The sequence below is a fragment of the Amia ocellicauda genome, chromosome 2, assembly GCF_036373705.1.
Source record: "Amia ocellicauda isolate fAmiCal2 chromosome 2, fAmiCal2.hap1, whole genome shotgun sequence".
Lineage (NCBI taxonomy): Eukaryota > Metazoa > Chordata > Actinopteri > Amiiformes > Amiidae > Amia > Amia ocellicauda.
The window spans coordinates 52,132,986-52,159,909 of record NC_089851.1 but is presented as its reverse complement, the minus strand read 5'-3'; the positions used below and the strand labels follow the sequence as shown (position 1 = coordinate 52,159,909).

At 46.3% G+C, this 26,924-nt stretch overlaps 7 non-coding genes across 7 annotated transcripts; all 7 read left to right on the top strand.

Moving 5' to 3' along the window:
• The first annotated feature begins 2,353 nt into the window (after positions 1-2,353).
• Positions 2,354-2,427, top strand: trnat-cgu (transfer RNA threonine (anticodon CGU)). Its single transcript has one exon. It is a non-coding gene; the product is annotated as a tRNA-Thr (tRNA).
• A 1,071-nt stretch (positions 2,428-3,498) lies between these two features.
• On the top strand, positions 3,499-3,572 carry trnat-cgu (transfer RNA threonine (anticodon CGU)). The gene has a single exon. It is a non-coding gene; the product is annotated as a tRNA-Thr (tRNA).
• Positions 3,573-4,605: 1,033 nt separating this feature from the next.
• trnat-cgu (transfer RNA threonine (anticodon CGU)) lies at positions 4,606-4,679 on the top strand. Its single transcript has one exon. It is a non-coding gene; the product is annotated as a tRNA-Thr (tRNA).
• Positions 4,680-5,880: 1,201 nt separating this feature from the next.
• trnat-cgu (transfer RNA threonine (anticodon CGU)) lies at positions 5,881-5,954 on the top strand. The gene has a single exon. It is a non-coding gene; the product is annotated as a tRNA-Thr (tRNA).
• Positions 5,955-7,162: 1,208 nt separating this feature from the next.
• Positions 7,163-7,236, top strand: trnat-cgu (transfer RNA threonine (anticodon CGU)). Its single transcript has one exon. It is a non-coding gene; the product is annotated as a tRNA-Thr (tRNA).
• Positions 7,237-16,194: 8,958 nt separating this feature from the next.
• trnat-cgu (transfer RNA threonine (anticodon CGU)) lies at positions 16,195-16,268 on the top strand. The gene has a single exon. It is a non-coding gene; the product is annotated as a tRNA-Thr (tRNA).
• A 5,651-nt stretch (positions 16,269-21,919) lies between these two features.
• trnat-cgu (transfer RNA threonine (anticodon CGU)) lies at positions 21,920-21,993 on the top strand. Its single transcript has one exon. It is a non-coding gene; the product is annotated as a tRNA-Thr (tRNA).
• The last annotated feature ends 4,931 nt before the right edge of the window (positions 21,994-26,924 follow it).

The following is a 26,924-nucleotide window of genomic DNA, read 5'->3' as shown; positions in this document are numbered from 1 at the left end:
TTTCCGACCTTTTAGTTCCAGAGACCAATGTTTTGGTACCAGCTAAAAAAAACAAAAACAAATGTACATTAATTGGACAAATATGAAATATATAGTTACATGTAAAATATGGCCCAATATACAACGCTACAATTATTACAATTTACTTGCACTGTAATTACACGGTAACAAGAGTGAATTGACCAAGTAGTTTGTGTATAGTTAATTAAATTATTAAATACTAGTATGGATGATGTATGATTACAGAACGAGCTTACATACACTAAACAAGTAGTATGGCTTATTTACATGTAGTGTGTGTTTTTTACTTTACATATTCATGTAAAATGCTGCCAACCTTTGTGATGTTACCGATGACCTTAAACTCACCCCTTCTTAAAGTGTAACCACATGTGGTGATCAGGTGAGGGTCTGCCTCAAGCAGTTACGTGCTTCCCAGGAGAACATGCAATACTGCCTATTAGCTTGGCTCGTTGGTCTAGGGGTATGATTCTTGCTGAGGGTGTGAGAGGCCCTGGGTTCAACTCCAGGACGAGCCCACATGGCCCTGCTTTGCAATCACTGAAGTGTTTGTTCATTTGCTCTTGAAGGCTGGCTTCTGGGCTCCTCTGCACAAAGGAGGGCTATTGACCTCAGATACTGTTGCCTGTATAGCTGATGGGAAATCAGACTGTCACCTGTGTGTTTTGTTTTCTTTAAAGAAAATGTGTATTTTACAAGTTTGTTGTTGTTGTTGTTGTTGTTGAGGAGGAGGAGGACATGTAGTGTGTTGTTGAGGAGGAGGAGGACGAAATGTGGTTTGCCGGCTTGTTATGGAGACCTTTGCTGAACGTGTACACCTGAGCTGCACCCAAGGAGAGGCATTCTTTTCAGTTGTTTGCGGGCCTGCTGAACCATGCTCTCAGTGCTGTCTCACTGGGGATGGGGTTACCGTTCTGGAAAGACACGTCAGCGCTACAGTCCATGCTATCAGTCAGTGAGCGTAGGTCTCCCGGTCTGCCCCAAGCAGTTACGTGCTTGCCCAGCAGAAACTGCGACACCGTCCGTTAACTTGGCTCGTTGGTCTAGGGTATGATTCTCGCTTCGGGTGCGAGAGGCCCTGGCTTCAACTCCCGGACGAGCCCGCTTGGCCCCGCTTCGCAGTCACTGAAGCGTTCGTTTTTTGGCTCACGTGCTGAAAGGACCAGGGAGGGCGCCATCCTTGACCCGTTTCAAACGGGGCAAAAAGGAGCACAAACTGTTGTCAGAAGTGAGATTCGAACCCACACCTCCAGGGGAGACTGCGACCTGAACGCAGCGCCTTAGACCGCTCGGCCATCCTGACTGCCCGGCGGGGCCCTAGCGCAACGGGTCGCGGTCCAGGACTGCTTTCCGGAGCCTGAGCTGACCGAAGGACACTAACAAGGTGGAATAAAGCAGGCAGGGGAGGCAGCGATGCTGCCCTCGCCTTGCCCTGAGACATTCAGAATCGGAAAGGGGCGTGGCGAAAGATCTGGAGGCGGAGAAGGTGGGAGGTGGCAAGCCCGGCTCCTCGTTAGTATAGTGGTGAGTATCCCCGCCTGTCACGCGGGATTGCCTGTCATTGGGGGAGCGATAGCAAGCAAGAGAGTTAGATATCGAGAGTCATAGATAGATGGATGTATGGACGGCAAGGCAAGCATCTGATTGACAGTGGTCCGTGATCTGCTGTTATGCTACTATGCTACTGACCATTGGGGGAGCGATAGCAAGCAAGAGAGTTAGATATCGAGAGTCATAGATAGATAGATGGATGGATGGACGGCAAGGCAAGCATCTGATTGACAGTGGTCCGTGATCTGCTGTTATGCTACTATGCTACTGACCATTGGGGGAGCGATAGCAAGCAAGAGAGTTAGATATCGAGAGTCATAGATAGATAGATAGATAGATGGATGGATGGACGGCAAGGCAAGCATCTGATTGACAGTGGTCCGTGATCTGCTGTTATGCTACTATGCTACTGACCATTGGGGGAGCGATAGCAAGCAAGAGAGTTAGATATCGAGAGTCAAAGATAGATAGATAGATAGATGGATGGATGGACGGCAAGGCAAGCATCTGATTGACAGTGGTCCGTGATCTGCTGTTATGCTACTATGCTACTTACCTAACGTCCAATTCCCATTGCCGCCCCTGGACAGTCGCAACAGGGAGCTTGTTGCTCCCGTCAACCTTACGTTTTCACCTCTGTGTGCTTCCTTTGTTGCAGCCTGCATCCAGATTTTGTTTTGTTTTGTTTTGTTTTGTTTTGTTTTGTTTTGTTTTGTTTTGTTTTGTTTTGTTGTTTTGTTTCTTACGCCTGAGTGTAGGCACTGGGGAATGGGAGAGTCCTGGCACCGTGGCTTAGTTGGTCAAAGCGCCTGTCTCGTAAACAGGAAACCCTGGGTTCGACTCCTAGCAGTGCCTTGGTTTATGTTGGCCTAGGCAATGGAAAGGAAGTTTCAAAACACTCAATACATTTTTCCAAGATGGCCGTCCGCAGCAAGCAGCTTAAGGTTACTGTAGCCGCAGTCTGGCAAGGTGACCGCCAGAAGTAGAAACAATAACAAGGGGCGGGGGGAAAAGTGGGCCGTCCCTGGGTGGATTCAAACCACCATCCTTTCGATTAACAGCCGAACACGCTGACCGATTGCGCAACAGACACAGGCGGAGGTGTTGTGCTTGCTGCAGTCGTGCAGTTCCTTCACAGTTGCCAGAAATCATTTCCAGCACACGATTTTCTTTGTTGTTGAATGCAACATACGTGACCATTGGGGGAGCGATAGCAAGCAAGAGAGTTAGATATTGAGAGTCATAGATTGATAGCTAGCTAAATAGCTAGATAGATAGCTAGATAGATAGATAGATAGATGGATGGATGGACGGCAAGGCAAGCATCTGATTGACTGTGGTCCATGATCTGCTGATATGCTACTATTCTACTGACCATTGGGGTAGCGATAGCAAGCAAGAGAGTTAGATATCAAGAGTCATAGATAGATAGATAGATAGATGGATGGATGGACGGCAAGGCAAGCATCTGATTGACAGTGGTCCGTGATCTGCTGTTATGCTACTATGCTACTGACCATTGGGGGAGCGATAGCAAGCAAGAGAGTTAGATATCGAGAGTCAAAGATAGATAGATAGATAGATGGATGGATGGACGGAAAGGCAAGCATCTGATTGACAGTGGTCCGTGATCTGCTGTTATGCTACTATGCTACTTACCTAACGTCCAATTCCCATTGCCGCCCCTGGACAGTCGCAACAGGGAGCTTGTTGCTCCCGTCAACCTTACGTTTTCACCTCTGTGTGCTTCCTTTGTTGCAGCCTGCATCCAGATTTTGTTTTGTTTTGTTTTGTTTTGTTTTGTTTTGTTTTGTTTTGTTTTGTTTTGTTTTGTTTTGTTTTGTTTTGTTTTGTTTTGTTTTGTTTTGTTTTGTTTTGTTTTGTTTCTTACGCCTGAGTGTAGGCACTGGGGAATGGGAGAGTCCTGGCACCGTGGCTTAGTTGGTCAAAGCGCCTGTCTCGTAAACAGGAAACCCTGGGTTCGACTCCTAGCAGTGCCTTGGTTTATGTTGGCCTAGGCAATGGAAAGGAAGTTTCTAAACGCTCAATACATTTTTCCAAGATGGCCGTCCGCAGCAAGCAGCTTAAGGTTACTGTAGCCGCAGTCTGGCAAGGTGACCGCCAGAAGTAGAAACAATAACAAGGGGCGGGGGGAAAAGTGGGCCGTCCCTGGGTAGATTCAAACCACCATCCTTTCGGTTAACAGCCGAACACGCTGACCGATTGCACCACAGACACAGACGGAGGTGTTGTGCTTGCTGCAGTCGTGCAGTTCCTTCACAGTTGCCAGAAATCATTTCCAGCACACGATTTTCTTTGTCGTTGAATGCAACATACGTGACCATTGGGGGAGCGATAGCAAGCAAGAGAGTTAGATATTGAGAGTCATAGATTGATAGCTAGCTAAATAGCTAGATAGATAGATAGATGGATGGATGGACGGCAAGGCAAGCATCTGATTGACAGTGGTCCGTGATCTGCTGTTATGCTACTATGCTACTGACCATTGGGGGAGCGATAGCAAGCAAGAGAGTTAGATATCGAGAGTCATAGATAGATAGATAGATAGATGGATGGATGGACGGCAAGGCAAGCATCTGATTGACAGTGGTCCGTGATCTGCTGTTATGCTACTATGCTACTGACCATTGGGGGAGCGATAGCAAGCAAGAGAGTTAGATATCGAGAGTCAAAGATAGATAGATAGATAGATGGATGGATGGACGGAAAGGCAAGCATCTGATTGACAGTGGTCCGTGATCTGCTGTTATGCTACTATGCTACTTACCTAACGTCCAATTCCCATTGCCGCCCCTGGACAGTCGCAACAGGGAGCTTGTTGCTCCCATCAACCTTACGTTTTCACCTCTGTGTGCTTCCTTTGTTGCAGCCTGCATCCAGATTTTGTTTTGTTTTGTTTTGTTTTGTTTTGTTTTGTTTTGTTTTGTTTTGTTTTGTTTTGTTTTGTTTTGTTTTGTTTTGTTGTTTTGTTTCTTACGCCTGAGTGTAGGCACTGGGGAATGGGAGAGTCCTGGCACCGTGGCTTAGTTGGTCAAAGCGCCTGTCTCGTAAACAGGAAACCCTGGGTTCGACTCCTAGCAGTGCCTTGGTTTATGTTGGCCTAGGCAATGGAAAGGAAGTTTCAAAACACTCAATACATTTTTCCAAGATGGCCGTCCGCAGCAAGCAGCTTAAGGTTACTGTAGCCGCAGTCTGGCAAGGTGACCGCCAGAAGTAGAAACAATAACAAGGGGCGGGGGGAAAAGTGGGCCGTCCCTGGGTGGATTCAAACCACCATCCTTTCGGTTAACAGCCGAACACGCTGACCGATTGCGCAACAGACACAGACGGAGGTGTTGTGCTTGCTGCAGTCGTGCAGTTCCTTCACAGTTGCCAGAAATCATTTCCAGCACACGATTTTCTTTGTTGTTGAATGCAACATACGTGACCATTGGGGGAGCGATAGCAAGCAAGAGAGTTAGATATTGAGAGTCATAGATTGATAGCTAGCTAAATAGCTAGATAGATAGCTAGATAGATAGATAGATAGATGGATGGATGGACGGCAAGGCAAGCATCTGATTGACTGTGGTCCATGATCTGCTGATATGCTACTATTCTACTGACCATTGGGGTAGCGATAGCAAGCAAGAGAGTTAGATATCAAGAGTCATAGATAGATAGATAGATAGATGGATGGATGGACGGCAAGGCAAGCATCTGATTGACAGTGGTCCGTGATCTGCTGTTATGCTACTATGCTACTGACCATTGGGGGAGCGATAGCAAGCAAGAGAGTTAGATATCGAGAGTCATAGATAGATAGATAGATAGATGGATGGATGGACGGCAAGGCAAGCATCTGATTGACAGTGGTCCGTGATCTGCTGTTATGCTACTATGCTACTGACCATTGGGGGAGCGATAGCAAGCAAGAGAGTTAGATATCGAGAGTCAAAGATAGATAGATAGATAGATGGATGGATGGACGGAAAGGCAAGCATCTGATTGACAGTGGTCCGTGATCTGCTGTTATGCTACTATGCTACTTACCTAACGTCCAATTCCCATTGCCGCCCCTGGACAGTCGCAACAGGGAGCTTGTTGCTCCCATCAACCTTACGTTTTCACCTCTGTGTGCTTCCTTTGTTGCAGCCTGCATCCAGATTTTGTTTTGTTTTGTTTTGTTTTGTTTTGTTTTGTTTTGTTTTGTTTTGTTTTGTTTTGTTTTGTTTTGTTTTGTTTTGTTTTGTTTTGTTGTTTTGTTTCTTACGCCTGAGTGTAGGCACTGGGGAATGGGAGAGTCCTGGCACCGTGGCTTAGTTGGTCAAAGCGCCTGTCTCGTAAACAGGAAACCCTGGGTTCGACTCCTAGCAGTGCCTTGGTTTATGTTGGCCTAGGCAATGGAAAGGAAGTTTCAAAACACTCAATACATTTTTCCAAGATGGCCGTCCGCAGCAAGCAGCTTAAGGTTACTGTAGCCGCAGTCTGGCAAGGTGACCGCCAGAAGTAGAAACAATAACAAGGGGCGGGGGGAAAAGTGGGCCGTCCCTGGGTGGATTCAAACCACCATCCTTTCGGTTAACAGCCGAACACGCTGACCGATTGCGCAACAGACACAGACGGAGGTGTTGTGCTTGCTGCAGTCGTGCAGTTCCTTCACAGTTGCCAGAAATCATTTCCAGCACACGATTTTCTTTGTTGTTGAATGCAACATACGTGACCATTGGGGGAGCGATAGCAAGCAAGAGAGTTAGATATTGAGAGTCATAGATTGATAGCTAGCTAAATAGCTAGATAGATAGCTAGATAGATAGATAGATAGATGGATGGATGGACGGCAAGGCAAGCATCTGATTGACTGTGGTCCATGATCTGCTGATATGCTACTATTCTACTGACCATTGGGGTAGCGATAGCAAGCAAGAGAGTTAGATATCAAGAGTCATAGATAGATAGATAGATAGATGGATGGATGGACGGCAAGGCAAGCATCTGATTCACAGTGGTCCGTGATCTGCTGTTATGCTACTATGCTACTGACCATTGGGGGAGCGATAGCAAGCAAGAGAGTTAGATATCGAGAGTCATAGATAGATAGATAGATAGATGGATGGATGGACGGCAAGGCAAGCATCTGATTGACAGTGGTCCGTGATCTGCTGTTATGCTACTATGCTACTGACCATTGGGGGAGCGATAGCAAGCAAGAGAGTTAGATATCGAGAGTCAAAGATAGATAGATAGATAGATGGATGGATGGACGGAAAGGCAAGCATCTGATTGACAGTGGTCCGTGATCTGCTGTTATGCTACTATGCTACTTACCTAACGTCCAATTCCCATTGCCGCCCCTGGACAGTCGCAACAGGGAGCTTGTTGCTCCCGTCAACCTTACGTTTTCACCTCTGTGTGCTTCCTTTGTTGCAGCCTGCATCCAGATTTTGTTTTGTTTTGTTTTGTTTTGTTTTGTTTTGTTTTGTTTTGTTTTGTTTTGTTTTGTTTTGTTTTGTTTTGTTTTGTTTTGTTTTGTTTTGTTTTGTTTTGTTTCTTATGCCTGAGTGTAGGCACTGGGGAATGGGAGAGTCCTGGTACCGTGGCTTAGTTGGTCAAAGCGCCTGTCTCGTAAACAGGAAACCCTGGGTTCGACTCCTAGCAGTGCCTTGGTTTATGTTGGCCTAGGCAATGGAAAGGAAGTTTCTAAACGCTCAATACATTTTTCCAAGATGGCCGTCCGCAGCAAGCAGCTTAAGGTTACTGTAGCCGCAGTCTGGCAAGGTGACCGCCAGAAGTAGAAACAATAACAAGGGGCGGGGGGAAAAGTGGGCCGTCCCTGGGTGGATTCAAACCACCATCCTTTCGGTTAACAGCCGAACACGCTGATCGATTGCGCCACAGACACAGACGGAGGTGTTGTGCTTGCTGCAGTCGTGCAGTTCCTTCACAGTTGCCAGAAATCATTTCCAGCACACGATTTTCTTTGTCGTTGAATGCAACATACGTGACCATTGGGGGAGCGATAGCAAGCAAGAGAGTTAGATATTGAGAGTCATAGATTGATAGCTAGCTAAATAGCTAGATAGATAGCTAGATAGATAGATAGATAGATGGATGGATGGACGGCAAGGCAAGCATCTGATTGACAGTGGTCCGTGATCTGCTGTTATGCTACTATGCTACTGACCATTGGGGGAGCGATAGCAAGCAAGAGAGTTAGATATCGAGAGTCATAGATAGATAGATAGATAGATAGATAGATAGATAGATGGATGGATGGACGGCAAGGCAAGCATCTGATTGACTGTGGTCCATGATCTGCTGATATGCTACTATTCTACTGACCATTGGGGTAGCGATAGCAAGCAAGAGAGTTAGATATCAAGAGTCATAGATAGATAGATAGATAGATAGATAGATAGATAGATAGATAGATAGATAGATAGATAGATGGATGGATGGACGGCAAGGCAAGCATCTGATTGACAGTGGTCCGTGATCTGCTGTTATGCTACTATGCTACTGACCATTGGGGGAGCGATAGCAAGCAAGAGAGTTAGATATCGAGAGTCATAGATAGATAGATAGATAGATGGATGGATGGACGGCAAGGCAAGCATCTGATTGACAGTGGTCCGTGATCTGCTGTTATGCTACTATGCTACTGACCATTGGGGGAGCTATAGCAAGCAAGAGAGTTAGATATCGAGAGTCATAGATAGATAGTTAGATAGATGGATGGATGGATGGACGGCAAGGCAAGCATCTGATTGACAGTGGTCCATGATCTGCTGTTATGCTACTATGCTACTGACCATTGGGGGAGCGATAGCAAGCAAGAGAGTTAGATATCGAGAGTCATAGATAGGTAGATAGATAGATGGATGGATGGATGGACGGCAAGGCAAGCATCTGATTGACAGTGGTCCGTGATCTGCTGTTATGCTACTATGCTACTGACCATTGGGGGAGCGATAGCAAGCAAGAGAGTTAGATATCGAGAGTCATAGATAGATAGATAGATAGATGGATGGATGGACGGCAAGGCAAGCATCTGATTGACAGTGGTCCGTGATCTGCTGTTATGCTACTATGCTACTGACCATTGGGGGAGCGATCGCAAGCAAGAGAGTTAGATATCGAGAGTCATAGATAGATAGATAGATAGATGGATGGATGGACGGCAAGGCAAGCATCTGATTGACAGTGGTCCGTGATCTGCTGTTATGCTACTATGCTACTGACCATTGGGGGAGCGATAGCAAGCAAGAGAGTTAGATATCGAGAGTCATAGATAGATAGATAGATAGATGGATGGATGGACAGCAAGGCAAGCATCTGATTGACAGTGGTCCGTGATCTGCTGTTATGCTACTATGCTACTGACCATTGGGGGAGCGATAGCAAGCAAGAGAGTTAGATATCGAGAGTCATAGATAGATAGATAGATAGATGGATGGATGGATGGACGGCAAGGCAAGCATCTGATTGACAGTGGTCCGTGATCTGCTGTTATGCTACTATGCTACTGACCATTGGGGGAGCGATAGCAAGCAAGAGAGTTAGATATCGAGAGTCATAGATAGATAGATAGATAGATGGATGGATGGATGGACGGCAAGGCAAGCATCTGATTGACAGTGGTCCGTGATCTGCTGTTATGCTACTATGCTACTGACCATTGGGGGAGCGATAGCAAGCAAGAGAGTTAGATATCGAGAGTCATAGATAGATAGATAGATAGATGGATGGATGGACGGCAAGGCAAGCATCTGATTGACAGTGGTCCGTGATCTGCTGTTATGCTACTATGCTACTGACCATTGGGGGAGCGATAGCAAGCAAGAGAGTTAGATATCGAGAGTCATAGATAGATAGATAGATAGATGGATGGATGGACAGAAAGGCAAGCATCTGATTGACAGTGGTCCGTGATCTGCTGTTATGCTACTATGCTACTGACCATTGGGGGAGCGATAGCAAGCAAGAGAGTTAGATATCGAGAGTCATAGATAGATAGATAGATAGATGGATGGATGGACGGCAAGGCAAGCATCTGATTGACAGTGGTCCGTGATCTGCTGTTATGCTACTATGCTACTGACCATTGGGGGAGCGATAGCAAGCAAGAGAGTTAGATATCGAGAGTCATAGATAGATAGATAGATAGATGGATGGATGGATGGACGGCAAGGCAAGCATCTGATTGACAGTGGTCCGTGATCTGCTGTTATGCTACTATGCTACTGACCATTGGGGGAGCGATAGCAAGCAAGAGAGTTAGATATCGAGAGTCATAGATAGATAGATAGATAGATGGATGGATGGATGGACGGCAAGGCAAGCATCTGATTGACAGTGGTCCGTGATCTGCTGTTATGCTACTATGCTACTGACCATTGGGGGAGCGATAGCAAGCAAGAGAGTTAGATATCGAGAGTCATAGATAGATAGATAGATAGATAGATAGATAGATAGATAGATAGATAGATAGATAGATAGATGGATGGATGGACGGCAAGGCAAGCATCTGATTGACTGTGGTCCATGATCTGCTGATATGCTACTATTCTACTGACCATTGGGGTAGCGATAGCAAGCAAGAGAGTTAGATATCAAGAGTCATAGATAGATAGATAGATAGATAGATAGATAGATAGATAGATAGATAGATAGATAGATAGATAGATAGATAGATAGATAGATAGATGGATGGATGGACGGCAAGGCAAGCATCTGATTGACAGTGGTCCGTGATCTGCTGTTATGCTACTATGCTACTGACCATTGGGGGAGCGATAGCAAGCAAGAGAGTTAGATATCGAGAGTCATAGATAGATAGATAGATAGATGGATGGATGGACGGCAAGGCAAGCATCTGATTGACAGTGGTCCGTGATCTGCTGTTATGCTACTATGCTACTGACCATTGGGGGAGCTATAGCAAGCAAGAGAGTTAGATATCGAGAGTCATAGATAGATAGTTAGATAGATGGATGGATGGATGGACGGCAAGGCAAGCATCTGATTGACAGTGGTCCATGATCTGCTGTTATGCTACTATGCTACTGACCATTGGGGGAGCGATAGCAAGCAAGAGAGTTAGATATCGAGAGTCATAGATAGGTAGATAGATAGATGGATGGATGGATGGACGGCAAGGCAAGCATCTGATTGACAGTGGTCCGTGATCTGCTGTTATGCTACTATGCTACTGACCATTGGGGGAGCGATAGCAAGCAAGAGAGTTAGATATCGAGAGTCATAGATAGATAGATAGATAGATGGATGGATGGACGGCAAGGCAAGCATCTGATTGACAGTGGTCCGTGATCTGCTGTTATGCTACTATGCTACTGACCATTGGGGGAGCGATCGCAAGCAAGAGAGTTAGATATCGAGAGTCATAGATAGATAGATAGATAGATGGATGGATGGACGGCAAGGCAAGCATCTGATTGACAGTGGTCCGTGATCTGCTGTTATGCTACTATGCTACTGACCATTGGGGGAGCGATAGCAAGCAAGAGAGTTAGATATCGAGAGTCATAGATAGATAGATAGATAGATGGATGGATGGACAGCAAGGCAAGCATCTGATTGACAGTGGTCCGTGATCTGCTGTTATGCTACTATGCTACTGACCATTGGGGGAGCGATAGCAAGCAAGAGAGTTAGATATCGAGAGTCATAGATAGATAGATAGATAGATGGATGGATGGATGGACGGCAAGGCAAGCATCTGATTGACAGTGGTCCGTGATCTGCTGTTATGCTACTATGCTACTGACCATTGGGGGAGCGATAGCAAGCAAGAGAGTTAGATATCGAGAGTCATAGATAGATAGATAGATAGATGGATGGATGGATGGACGGCAAGGCAAGCATCTGATTGACAGTGGTCCGTGATCTGCTGTTATGCTACTATGCTACTGACCATTGGGGGAGCGATAGCAAGCAAGAGAGTTAGATATCGAGAGTCATAGATAGATAGATAGATAGATGGATGGATGGACGGCAAGGCAAGCATCTGATTGACAGTGGTCCGTGATCTGCTGTTATGCTACTATGCTACTGACCATTGGGGGAGCGATAGCAAGCAAGAGAGTTAGATATCGAGAGTCATAGATAGATAGATAGATAGATGGATGGATGGACAGAAAGGCAAGCATCTGATTGACAGTGGTCCGTGATCTGCTGTTATGCTACTATGCTACTGACCATTGGGGGAGCGATAGCAAGCAAGAGAGTTAGATATCGAGAGTCATAGATAGATAGATAGATAGATGGATGGATGGACGGCAAGGCAAGCATCTGATTGACAGTGGTCCGTGATCTGCTGTTATGCTACTATGCTACTGACCATTGGGGGAGCGATAGCAAGCAAGAGAGTTAGATATCGAGAGTCATAGATAGATAGATAGATAGATGGATGGATGGATGGACGGCAAGGCAAGCATCTGATTGACAGTGGTCCGTGATCTGCTGTTATGCTACTATGCTACTGACCATTGGGGGAGCGATAGCAAGCAAGAGAGTTAGATATCGAGAGTCATAGATAGATAGATAGATAGATGGATGGATGGATGGACGGCAAGGCAAGCATCTGATTGACAGTGGTCCGTGATCTGCTGTTATGCTACTATGCTACTGACCATTGGGGGAGCGATAGCAAGCAAGAGAGTTAGATATCGAGAGTCATAGATAGATAGATAGATAGATGGATGGATGGACGGCAAGGCAAGCATCTGATTGACAGTGGTCCGTGATCTGCTGTTATGCTACTATGCTACTGACCATTGGGGGAGCGATAGCAAGCAAGAGAGTTAGATATCGAGAGTCATAGATAGATAGATAGATAGATGGATGGATGGACGGCAAGGCAAGCATCTGATTGACAGTGGTCCGTGATCTGCTGTTATGCTACTATGCTACTGACCATTGGGGGAGCTATAGCAAGCAAGAGAGTTAGATATCGAGAGTCATAGATAGATAGTTAGATAGATGGATGGATGGATGGACGGCAAGGCAAGCATCTGATTGACAGTGGTCCATGATCTGCTGTTATGCTACTATGCTACTGACCATTGGGGGAGCGATAGCAAGCAAGAGAGTTAGATATCGAGAGTCATAGATAGGTAGATAGATAGATGGATGGATGGATGGACGGCAAGGCAAGCATCTGATTGACAGTGGTCCGTGATCTGCTGTTATGCTACTATGCTACTGACCATTGGGGGAGCGATAGCAAGCAAGAGAGTTAGATATCGAGAGTCATAGATAGATAGATAGATAGATGGATGGATGGACGGCAAGGCAAGCATCTGATTGACAGTGGTCCGTGATCTGCTGTTATGCTACTATGCTACTGACCATTGGGGGAGCGATCGCAAGCAAGAGAGTTAGATATCGAGAGTCATAGATAGATAGATAGATAGATGGATGGATGGACGGCAAGGCAAGCATCTGATTGACAGTGGTCCGTGATCTGCTGTTATGCTACTATGCTACTGACCATTGGGGGAGCGATAGCAAGCAAGAGAGTTAGATATCGAGAGTCATAGATAGATAGATAGATAGATGGATGGATGGACAGCAAGGCAAGCATCTGATTGACAGTGGTCCGTGATCTGCTGTTATGCTACTATGCTACTGACCATTGGGGGAGCGATAGCAAGCAAGAGAGTTAGATATCGAGAGTCATAGATAGATAGATAGATAGATGGATGGATGGATGGACGGCAAGGCAAGCATCTGATTGACAGTGGTCCGTGATCTGCTGTTATGCTACTATGCTACTGACCATTGGGGGAGCGATAGCAAGCAAGAGAGTTAGATATCGAGAGTCATAGATAGATAGATAGATAGATGGATGGATGGATGGACGGCAAGGCAAGCATCTGATTGACAGTGGTCCGTGATCTGCTGTTATGCTACTATGCTACTGACCATTGGGGGAGCGATAGCAAGCAAGAGAGTTAGATATCGAGAGTCATAGATAGATAGATAGATAGATGGATGGATGGACGGCAAGGCAAGCATCTGATTGACAGTGGTCCGTGATCTGCTGTTATGCTACTATGCTACTGACCATTGGGGGAGCGATAGCAAGCAAGAGAGTTAGATATCGAGAGTCATAGATAGATAGATAGATAGATGGATGGATGGACAGAAAGGCAAGCATCTGATTGACAGTGGTCCGTGATCTGCTGTTATGCTACTATGCTACTGACCATTGGGGGAGCGATAGCAAGCAAGAGAGTTAGATATCGAGAGTCATAGATAGATAGATAGATAGATGGATGGATGGACGGCAAGGCAAGCATCTGATTGACAGTGGTCCGTGATCTGCTGTTATGCTACTATGCTACTGACCATTGGGGGAGCGATAGCAAGCAAGAGAGTTAGATATCGAGAGTCATAGATAGATAGATAGATAGATGGATGGATGGATGGACGGCAAGGCAAGCATCTGATTGACAGTGGTCCGTGATCTGCTGTTATGCTACTATGCTACTGACCATTGGGGGAGCGATAGCAAGCAAGAGAGTTAGATATCGAGAGTCATAGATAGATAGATAGATAGATGGATGGATGGATGGACGGCAAGGCAAGCATCTGATTGACAGTGGTCCGTGATCTGCTGTTATGCTACTATGCTACTGACCATTGGGGGAGCGATAGCAAGCAAGAGAGTTAGATATCGAGAGTCATAGATAGATAGATAGATAGATGGATGGATGGACGGCAAGGCAAGCATCTGATTGACAGTGGTCCGTGATCTGCTGTTATGCTACTATGCTACTGACCATTGGGGGAGCGATAGCAAGCAAGAGAGTTAGATATCGAGAGTCATAGATAGATAGATAGATAGATGGATGGATGGACGGCAAGGCAAGCATCTGATTGACAGTGGTCCGTGATCTGCTGTTATGCTACTATGCTACTGACCATTGGGGGAGCGATAGCAAGCAAGAGAGTTAGATATCGAGAGTCAAAGATAGATAGATAGATAGATGGATGGATGGACGGAAAGGCAAGCATCTGATTGACAGTGGTCCGTGATCTGCTGTTATGCTACTATGCTACTGACCATTGGGGGAGCGATAGCAAGCAAGAGAGTTAGATATCGAGAGTCATAGATAGATAGATAGATAGATGGATGGATGGATGGACGGCAAGGCAAGCATCTGATTGACAGTGGTCCGTGATCTGCTGTTATGCTACTATGCTACTGACCATTGGGGGAGCGATAGCAAGCAAGAGAGTTAGATATCGAGAGTCATAGATAGATAGATAGATAGATGGATGGATGGACGGCAAGGCAAGCATCTGATTGACAGTGGTCCGTGATCTGCTGTTATGCTACTATGCTACTGACCATTGGGGGAGCGATAGCAAGCAAGAGAGTTAGATATCGAGAGTCATAGATAGATAGATAGATAGATGGATGGATGGACAGAAAGGCAAGCATCTGATTGACAGTGGTCCGTGATCTGCTGTTATGCTACTATGCTACTGACCATTGGGGGAGCGATAGCAAGCAAGAGAGTTAGATATCGAGAGTCATAGATAGATAGATAGATAGATGGATGGATGGACGGCAAGGCAAGCATCTGATTGACAGTGGTCCGTGATCTGCTGTTATGCTACTATGCTACTGACCATTGGGGGAGCGATAGCAAGCAAGAGAGTTAGATATCGAGAGTCATAGATAGATAGATAGATAGATGGATGGATGGATGGACGGCAAGGCAAGCATCTGATTGACAGTGGTCCGTGATCTGCTGTTATGCTACTATGCTACTGACCATTGGGGGAGCGATAGCAAGCAAGAGAGTTAGATATCGAGAGTCATAGATAGATAGATAGATAGATGGATGGATGGATGGACGGCAAGGCAAGCATCTGATTGACAGTGGTCCGTGATCTGCTGTTATGCTACTATGCTACTGACCATTGGGGGAGCGATAGCAAGCAAGAGAGTTAGATATCGAGAGTCATAGATAGATAGATAGATAGATGGATGGATGGACGGCAAGGCAAGCATCTGATTGACAGTGGTCCGTGATCTGCTGTTATGCTACTATGCTACTGACCATTGGGGGAGCGATAGCAAGCAAGAGAGTTAGATATCGAGAGTCATAGATAGATAGATAGATAGATGGATGGATGGACGGCAAGGCAAGCATCTGATTGACAGTGGTCCGTGATCTGCTGTTATGCTACTATGCTACTGACCATTGGGGGAGCGATAGCAAGCAAGAGAGTTAGATATCGAGAGTCAAAGATAGATAGATAGATAGATGGATGGATGGACGGAAAGGCAAGCATCTGATTGACAGTGGTCCGTGATCTGCTGTTATGCTACTATGCTACTTACCTAACGTCCAATTCCCATTGCCGCCCCTGGACAGTCGCAACAGGGAGCTTGTTGCTCCCGTCAACCTTACGTTTTCACCTCTGTGTGCTTCCTTTGTTGCAGCCTGCATCCAGATTTTGTTTTGTTTTGTTTTGTTTTGTTTTGTTTTGTTTTGTTTTGTTTTGTTTTGTTTTGTTTTGTTTTGTTTTGTTTTGTTTTGTTTCTTATGCCTGAGTGTAGGCACTGGGGAACGGGAGAGTCCTGGTACCGTGGCTTAGTTGGTCAAAGCGCCTGTCTCGTAAACAGGAAACCCTGGGTTCGACTCCTAGCAGTGCCTTGGTTTATGTTGGCCTAGGCAATGGAAAGGAAGTTTCTAAACGCTCAATACATTTTTCCAAGATGGCCGTCCGCAGCAAGCAGCTTAAGGTTACTGTAGCCGCAGTCTGGCAAGGTGACCGCCAGAAGTAGAAACAATAACAAGGGGCGGGGGGAAAAGTGGGCCGTCCCTGGGTGGATTCAAACCACCATCCTTTCGGTTAACAGCCGAACACGCTGATCGATTGCGCCACAGACACAGACGGAGGTGTTGTGCTTGCTGCAGTCGTGCAGTTCCTTCACAGTTGCCAGAAATCATTTCCAGCACACGATTTTCTTTGTCGTTGAATGCAACATACGTGACCATTGGGGGAGCGATAGCAAGCAAGAGAGTTAGATATTGAGAGTCATAGATTGATAGCTAGCTAAATAGCTAGATAGATAGCTAGATAGATAGATAGATAGATGGATGGATGGACGGCAAGGCAAGCATCTGATTGACAGTGGTCCGTGATCTGCTGTTATGCTACTATGCTACTGACCATTGGGGGAGCGATAGCAAGCAAGAGAGTTAGATATCGAGAGTCATAGATAGATAGATAGATAGATAGATAGATAGATAGATAGATAGATAGATAGATAGATGGATGGATGGACGGCAAGGCAAGCATCTGATTGACTGTGGTCCATGATCTGCTGATATGCTACTATTCTACTGACCATTGGGGTAGCGATAGCAAGCAAGAGAGTTAGATATCAAGAGTCATAGATAGATAGATAGATAGATAGATAGATAGATAGATAGATAGATAGATAGATAGATAGATAGATGGATGGATGGACGGCAAGGCAAGCATCTGATTGACAGTGGTCCGTGATCTGCTGTTATGCTACTATGCTACTGACCATTGGGGGAGCGATAGCAAGCAAGAGAGTTAGATATCGAGAGTCATAGATAGATAGATAGATAGATGGATGGATGGACGGCAAGGCAAGCATCTGATTGACAGTGGTCCGTGATCTGCTGTTATGCTACTATGCTACTGACCATTGGGGGAGCTATAGCAAGCAAGAGAGTTAGATATCGAGAGTCATAGATAGATAGTTAGATAGATGGATGGATGGATGGACGGCAAGGCAAGCATCTGATTGACAGTGGTCCATGATCTGCTGTTATGCTACTATGCTACTGACCATTGGGGGAGCGATAGCAAGCAAGAGAGTTAGATATCGAGAGTCATAGATAGGTAGATAGATAGATGGATGGATGGATGGACGGCAAGGCAAGCATCTGATTGACAGTGGTCCGTGATCTGCTGTTATGCTACTATGCTACTGACCATTGGGGGAGCGATAGCAAGCAAGAGAGTTAGATATCGAGAGTCATAGATAGATAGATAGATAGATGGATGGATGGACGGCAAGGCAAGCATCTGATTGACAGTGGTCCGTGATCTGCTGTTATGCTACTATGCTACTGACCATTGGGGGAGCGATCGCAAGCAAGAGAGTTAGATATCGAGAGTCATAGATAGATAGATAGATAGATGGATGGATGGACGGCAAGGCAAGCATCTGATTGACAGTGGTCCGTGATCTGCTGTTATGCTACTATGCTACTGACCATTGGGGGAGCGATAGCAAGCAAGAGAGTTAGATATCGAGAGTCATAGATAGATAGATAGATAGATGGATGGATGGACAGCAAGGCAAGCATCTGATTGACAGTGGTCCGTGATCTGCTGTTATGCTACTATGCTACTGACCATTGGGGGAGCGATAGCAAGCAAGAGAGTTAGATATCGAGAGTCATAGATAGATAGATAGATAGATGGATGGATGGATGGACGGCAAGGCAAGCATCTGATTGACAGTGGTCCGTGATCTGCTGTTATGCTACTATGCTACTGACCATTGGGGGAGCGATAGCAAGCAAGAGAGTTAGATATCGAGAGTCATAGATAGATAGATAGATAGATGGATGGATGGATGGACGGCAAGGCAAGCATCTGATTGACAGTGGTCCGTGATCTGCTGTTATGCTACTATGCTACTGACCATTGGGGGAGCGATAGCAAGCAAGAGAGTTAGATATCGAGAGTCATAGATAGATAGATAGATAGATGGATGGATGGACGGCAAGGCAAGCATCTGATTGACAGTGGTCCGTGATCTGCTGTTATGCTACTATGCTACTGACCATTGGGGGAGCGATAGCAAGCAAGAGAGTTAGATATCGAGAGTCATAGATAGATAGATAGATAGATGGATGGATGGACAGAAAGGCAAGCATCTGATTGACAGTGGTCCGTGATCTGCTGTTATGCTACTATGCTACTGACCATTGGGGGAGCGATAGCAAGCAAGAGAGTTAGATATCGAGAGTCATAGATAGATAGATAGATAGATGGATGGATGGACGGCAAGGCAAGCATCTGATTGACAGTGGTCCGTGATCTGCTGTTATGCTACTATGCTACTGACCATTGGGGGAGCGATAGCAAGCAAGAGAGTTAGATATCGAGAGTCATAGATAGATAGATAGATAGATGGATGGATGGATGGACGGCAAGGCAAGCATCTGATTGACAGTGGTCCGTGATCTGCTGTTATGCTACTATGCTACTGACCATTGGGGGAGCGATAGCAAGCAAGAGAGTTAGATATCGAGAGTCATAGATAGATAGATAGATAGATGGATGGATGGATGGACGGCAAGGCAAGCATCTGATTGACAGTGGTCCGTGATCTGCTGTTATGCTACTATGCTACTGACCATTGGGGGAGCGATAGCAAGCAAGAGAGTTAGATATCGAGAGTCATAGATAGATAGATAGATAGATGGATGGATGGACGGCAAGGCAAGCATCTGATTGACAGTGGTCCGTGATCTGCTGTTATGCTACTATGCTACTGACCATTGGGGGAGCGATAGCAAGCAAGAGAGTTAGATATCGAGAGTCATAGATAGATAGATAGATAGATGGATGGATGGATGGACGGCAAGGCAAGCATCTGATTGACAGTGGTCCGTGATCTGCTGTTATGCTACTATGCTACTGACCATTGGGGGAGCGATAGCAAGCAAGAGAGTTAGATATCGAGAGTCATAGATAGATAGATAGATAGATGGATGGATGGATGGACGGCAAGGCAAGCATCTGATTGACAGTGGTCCGTGATCTGCTGTTATGCTACTATGCTACTGACCATTGGGGGAGCGATAGCAAGCAAGAGAGTTAGATATCGAGAGTCATAGATAGATAGATAGATAGATGGATGGATGGACGGCAAGGCAAGCATCTGATTGACAGTGGTCCGTGATCTGCTGTTATGCTACTATGCTACTGACCATTGGGGGAGCGATAGCAAGCAAGAGAGTTAGATATCGAGAGTCATAGATAGATAGATAGATAGATGGATGGATGGACAGAAAGGCAAGCATCTGATTGACAGTGGTCCGTGATCTGCTGTTATGCTACTATGCTACTTACCTAACGTCCAATTCCCATTGCCGCCCCTGGACATTCGCAACAGGGAGCTTGTTGCTCCCGTCAACCTTACGTTTTCACCTCTGTGTGCTTCCTTTGTTGCAGCCTGCATCCAGATTTTGTTTTGTTTTGTTTTGTTTTGTTTGGTTTTGTTTTGTTTCTTACGCCTGAGTGTAGGCACTGGGGAATGGGAGAGTCCTGGCACCGTGGCTTAGTTGGTCAAAGCGCCTGTCTCGTAAACAGGAAACCCTGGGATTGACTCCTAGCAGTGCCTTGGTTTATGTTGGCCTAGGCAATGGAAAGGAAGTTTCTAAACGCTCAATACATTTTTCCAAGATGGCCGTCCGCAGCAAGCAGCTTAAGGTTACTGTAGCCGCAGTCTGGCAAGGTGACCGCCAGATGTAGAAACAATAACAAGGGGCGGGGGGAAAAGTGGGCCGTCCCTGGGTGGATTCAAACCACCATCCTTTCGGTTAACAGCCGAACACGCTGACCGATTGCGCCACAGACACAGACGGAGGTGTTGTGCTTGCTGCAGTCGTGCAGTTCCTTCACAGTTGCCAGAAATCATTTCCAGCACACGATTTTCTTTGTCGTTGAATGCAACATACGTGACCATTGGGGGAGCGATAGCAAGCAAGAGAGTTAGATATTGAGAGTCATAGATTGATAGCTAGCTAAAAAGCTAGATAGATAGCTAGATAGATAGATAGATAGATGGATGGATGGACGGCAAGGCAAGCATCTGATTGACTGTGGTCCATGATCTGCTGATATGCTACTATTCTACTGACCATTGGGGTAGCGATAGCAAGCAAGAGAGTTAGATATCAAGAGTCATAGATAGATAGATAGATAGATAGATAGATGGATGGATGGACGGCAAGGCAAGCATCTGATTGACAGTGGTCCGTGATCTGCTGTTATGCTACTATGCTACTGACCATTGGGGGAGCGATAGCAAGCAAGAGAGTTAGATATCGAGAGTCATAGATAGATAGATAGATAGATAGATGGATAGATAGATAGATAGATAGATAGATAGATGGATGGATGGCAAGGCAAGCATCTGATTGACAGTGGTCCGTGATCTGCTGTTATGCTACTATGCTACTGACCATTGGGGGAGCGATAGCAAGCAAGAGAGTTAGATATCGAGAGTCATAGATAGATAGATAGATAGATGGATGGATGGACGGCATGGCAAGCATCTGATTGACAGTGGTCCGTGATCTGCTGTTATGCTACTATGCTACTGACCATTGGGGGAGCGATAGCAAGCAAGAGAGTTAGATATCGAGAGTCATAGATAGATAGATAGATAGATGGATGGATGGACGGCAAGGCAAGCATCTGATTGACAGTGGTCCGTGATCTGCTGTTATGCTACTATGCTACTGACCATTGGGGGAGCGATAGCAAGCAAGAGAGTTAGATATCGAGAGTCAAAGATAGATAGATAGATAGATGGATGGATGGACGGCAAGGCAAGCATCTGATTGACAGTGGTCTATGATCTCCTGATATGCTACTATTCTACTGACCATTGTGGTAGCGATAGCAAGCAAGAGAGTTAGATATTGAGAGTCATAGATAGATAGATAGATAGATGGATGGACGGCAAGGCAAGCATCTGATTGACAGTGGTCCGTGATCTGCTGTTATGCTACTATGCTACTGACCATTGGGGGAGCGATAGCAAGCAAGAGAGTTAGATATCGAGAGTCATAGATAGATAGATAGATAGATGGATGGATGGACGGCAAGGCAAGCATCTGATTGACAGTGGTCTGTGATCTGCTGTTATGCTACTATGCTACTGACCATTGGGGGAGCGATAGCAAGCAAGAGAGTTAGATATCGAGAGTCAAAGATAGATAGATAGATAGATGGATGGATGGACGGAAAGGCAAGCATCTGATTGACAGTGGTCCGTGATCTGCTGTTATGCTACTATGCTACTTACCTAACGTCCAATTCCCATTGCCGCCCCTGGACAGTCGCAACAGGGAGCTTGTTGCTCCCGTCAACCTTACATTTTCACCTCTGTGTGCTTTCTTTGTTGCAGCCTGCATCCAGATTTTGTTTTGTTTTGTTTTGTTTTGTTTTGTTTTGTTTAATTTGTTTTGTTTTGTTTTGTTTCTTACGCCTGAGTGTAGGCACTGGGGAATGGGAGAGTCATGGCACCGTGGCTTAGTTGGTCAAAGCGCTTGTCTCGTAAACAGGAAACCCTGGGTTCGACTCCTAGCAGTGCCTTGGTTTATGTTGGCCTAGGCAATGGAAAGGAAGTTTCTAAACGCTCAATACATTTTTCCAAGATGGCCGTCCGCAGCAAGCAGCTTAAGGTTACTGTAGCCGCAGTCTGGCAAGCTGACCGCCCGAAGTAGAAATAATAACAGGGGGTGGGGGGAAAAGGTCAACAGCTAATCGATTACACCACAGAGACAGACAAAGGTGCTCCTGCTGACACGTTTGAAGAAGGGCAAAAGGAACACTGGATATGTCAGAAGTGGGACTTGAACTCCAGAGGAGACTGCAACATGAACGCAGCCTCTTAGACTGCTCGGACATCCTGACCACTCGGCAGGGTACTAGGAATGCGAGTAGTGGTCCAGGATTGCCTTCCGCAGCCTGAGCTGACCGAAGGACACTCACAAGGTGGAATAAAGTAGGCAGGTGAGGCAGGGATGCTGCCCTCACCTTGCTCTGACAAATTTAGAACCGTAAAAGGACGTGGCGGAAGATGTGGGGGCAGCAGGGGCACCAGGGGCAGCTCCTCATTAGTATAGTGGTGAGTATGTCTACCTGTCTTGCGGGAGACCGGGGATTGATTCCGGGGAGTGGTGGGGGAAGCCTACACAAAGGACTTGAGAACAAGAAAGAGAAAGGTGTGCAAACTGATGTCACACTGTGCAACGTTAATTAGCAACAGGAAGTACTTGATGGCAATGATAACGTGGAGCACTCTCCACTGCAGATCCCAAGCTCTCTTTTCAGCAGTGGCTGATACACACTGTGCCATACTGGCTCCCCCTTCCCCTCCTCCCCCCCAGCCTGTCCCTCCAGGGCATGTCAGTTAGCGGCAAGAGCTGCGTTTGGTGCCGGGCCTTCACACAGGCCCCATCCAGGGACAACTCCTGCGGACCCCTCCTCAACAGGGTCCCTGAGAGGCCTCCATCATACCTCAGGGAAGGGGGAAACCAGCAAATTGGGGAACTTGAACAGGGGCTCTGGGGTCTGGAGCTGGAGGAAACACTCCCTCAGCAGCAGTTTCCCTTCAGAAGGCAGGGTGGCACCGGCCTCGGCCGAGCAGAATACCTGTCCAGCGCAGGGAGCGCACACCCATTTTCCCTTCCAGGCTGTCCACAATCCTCCAGCCAGCAGATCATGCAGCTGGAACACCCCGGTCCAGATGATGGGCATCTGGAGCAGCCAGTGCAGGATGAGGGAGCTGTACACATGTCAGGCTGTGAGCAGCTGCCAGGCCCTCAACACACTGCGGTAGAACCCAGGAAGGTTGCCTGCTGCCAGCCTGCTAATGTCCATCAGGGACATTGCACTGTCCACCTGCAGCGTGCCAAATACAAACTCCTCCACACATCCTGCAGGTCATGCCTCTCCTGCAGCCCCCTCATCTCCCTGGCAGACTGGGAGTGCGGCTCAGTGTGGTTCCTGTCAAGTTTGTCATGCAGGGTGCAATTAAAATCAATAATTGTCATTGTCAAGCTGTTTTAACCCCCCCACTCTCTCCCTGCCATTTTTTGGTGCATATACATTTATAAAAACAAACAATCGTCTCTCAACTACTGCCTTGACAACAAGCAGGCGTCCTTCCACCACCTCAGTCATTAAAACAGAAACTAATCTAAAATGCCCTGAAAATAAAACTGTAACTCCTGCACTCTGTCTTGACCCATGACTAAAACAAATCTCGCCTTTCCAATTCCTGACCCACTCCCCCTCTAGCGTGCTCTGTGTGCATCTGCATCTAAAAAGATCACGGACAGGCATTTCTGCTTGACATACTAAAACACAGCCGCTCTCTTTAACGCATCCATTCATACTTTAATTGTGTCCATTATAGAAGTAGAGTGAGTAACACACACAAAGAAAACAGACAGCAGAAAAAAATAAGTCAAGCACCCCCGTCCATCATTTTAAGTAGGTTTAGCAGACGCTTTTAATCCTATATCCTTCTTGATCTGTAAAGCGATCTGCTCCCTGTCCCTTCCTCATCGGGATACACCTGCTTCTCCACATCCCCCGCTATGGACTAGTTATCCATTGAAGTCTCCCCGTGCAGGTTTGAATCCTGCTGACTATGACGCCAAAGAATAGTGCCAGCCCCCCTAAGGCTTGTTGGCCCCCATTCGTAAAATCTGTTTCTCTCACACATTTTTTTGCAATCTCTCTCTCTCGCTCTATGACTTTATAATATATAAATCTACATATAGAGATTGGAATCTATTGGAATTATTGTGTTGCTCTTGCTCTTCCTCCTTTCTCTGGTCATTGGGGTGACATTTCTTTCTTGTTCCCAAGTCCTTTGTGTAGGCTTCCCCCCCTAGGTGGGGGAAGCAAAACCAGAGAAGGAGCCTGCTATCGGGAAATCAAACCCCAGTCTCCCGCATGACAGGCAGGGATACTCAACGCTATTCTAATGAGGAGCTGCCCTTGCAGCCCCCATATCTTCCGCCATGTCTTTTTCCAGTTCTAAAAGTTGAGGGCAGCCTATAAGCCTATAAGAACTGGCACATACAAGATCTGGGGGAGCTCAGGATCCCATGATGGGACCCACCTCCGGGGACGGTCAGTTCCCCCTGCTGGAGCCCGAGTCCAAGATCTTTTAATTAATTTATGGATGATTGTTTTTAAAACGATTTTAAAAATGAATCTTAATTGTTTTTAAAGATTTAGTTGTTTTTAAACCACTAATTGTTTTAGGGGTTTTTTGGTTTAGTTTTGTTATATTCTTTTGTCAAATACATTGACTGTTTTGGATTTAATTTTAAATGCATTGGACCTTTTTTGTTTGTTTTTTATTTTTACCTTTTTAATTGTTTTTTTTATTTTGTCCAATGCATTTTCAGTTATTTTCAATGTATTTGACTTTTATGTTGGTGAGCAGTTTTGCTTTAATCACGTTTGTTTTGTTGTTTTGTGCACGTTTATTTTAAGTTAATTGTTTTGTTTTTCGTTAAAATCACAAAGATTTTAAATTTTTTTAAGTGATTTTAAGAATTGATTTTTAAAGATTTTAATCATAAGTATTAAAAAATTTAATTGTTTTTATGTAAATGTAAAATACTAAATACAATAAAATAGTATTCTAATGAGGAGCTGCCCTTGCAGCCCCCATATCTTCCGCCACGTCTTTTTCCAGTTCTAAAAGTTGAGGGCAGCATCGCTGCCTCCCCTGCCTGCTTTATTCCACATTGTGAGTGTCCTTCAGTCAGCTCAAGCTCCGGAAGGCAGTCCTTGACTGCTACTCATTTTGCTAGCACCCTCCCGGGTGGTCAGGATGGCCAAGTGGTCGAAGGTGCTGTGGTTAGGTTGTAGTTTCCCCTAGAGGCATGGGTTTGATTCCTGCTTTTGACATAGCCAGTGCTCCTTTATCTTGGAATTGGGTTTCTCTTCACCACCTGAAGGAGGACATGGAGTAGACTTTGCAGAGATTGGCATTTGTCTTTTTTTTTTCAGCAGAGGCAGTGTGGCGGCGACCCAGAATCCTTTGGAGTTCCTGATCCAGCGGTGTTCCTGTTCCGGTGCGAGGGAGGCCCAGCTGAGGATGAACCATCTGAAGGTCCTGCCTGGACCAGTGGGACCGAAGAGCAGGCTTCATGAAGGCAGCACCCCACGGGATACCAGGACCAGGTCTCAGCGGGAAGCAGCGCAGCCCACTGGAGCAGTGACTCCAGTCAGACCTTTTCACTGACATCAATCCACTGGAACCTCCACCACCAGCAGGAGACCTACCTCTAGTTTTCTGTTCCTTTGTTTAGTTTAGGAGACAAGCGGATGTCAAGACTCCAGTTCAGCAGGGAGGTCCTGCAAAAAGGTATGGGCTTTGCTGGTGAAGCTGCCGCATAAAGACAAAGACTTCTTCGAGGTAAGCTTTGTCAACCATGATTTGCTAGAGGAGTGCTACAGCGTGTATAGAAGGGAGAAATACAGGGAGCTGGCGGGTTTTGCGATGATAATCCTGTCGGATATTTGCTATAGAATAGTGACTGTGCAATTTTTCTGTGAGATGGTCTCAGGCAAGGACGTGAAGATCTGGCTTGAGAGGTTCAGTGAGCTCTCCACTCGAATAGTTGGATGTTGGATGTGGACGGTGTGTGGGGGGAATGTGGCAGTGCCGGATTCGATTGAGGCGGAGCGTGGAGAATCCAGAGAAGGTCTGCCACCTCCCCAATACTATACAGATCAGAGAAGCTAGGGGGCTGGTCTACTATGATGGGATGCCAAAACTCTGCAGGCGGTGTCAGGGCCGAGACCCCGTTGTTGCCCAGTGCACGTGTAAGTGTAGAGGAGGTCACCAGACACACGCCTGCAGAGAAAAGTTACTCTACTACCTCTGCAGCTGTGGGGGGCCATATCTATAAGAACTGCCTCCAGTCGTACACAAATAGAGTTGGGTCTCCCTTCTCACGATTCCATTCTGGACCCTGAGCCGGAACATGAGGGAGGCCCGGCGCGGGAGGAGGAGGGAGAGGGAGAAGAAGAACAGATATATGACCTGGCTCCAGAACCTCCCCCTACCCCAAAGGAACCACTTAAGAGAAAGGGGTAACAGTCAGAAGGGGGGGGTTGGGTGAAGGTGAGCAATAAAAAGAGAAAAGTGGTGGACAGAGAGGAGAAATAATGTCTCCTCTCTGGAGGCAGCCCAAGATAGTCGAGCTCCCCCCGGCCCACCCCTCGCTGGAGCCGAGGCAGAAGTTCCACTCCCTCCTCCAGCAAAAACGGAACATCGGGCCCTGCCTTGGTGGACCAGCCCCCTGAAAACCACTGAAAAGAAAACCAGACCCACCGCTCCTCCATGTGTGAGAGTGGAGAGCAGAGCCTCGGGAACCGGGTCGAAAGATAGTGTAGGTGAGACCGTCTTGCAGAAGAGAGCCAGCCCTCCCTCCAGCTGCGACAGGCAGGTGAGAAAGAAAGCCCTGGAACCGTTGTAGCTGGAGGGTGAA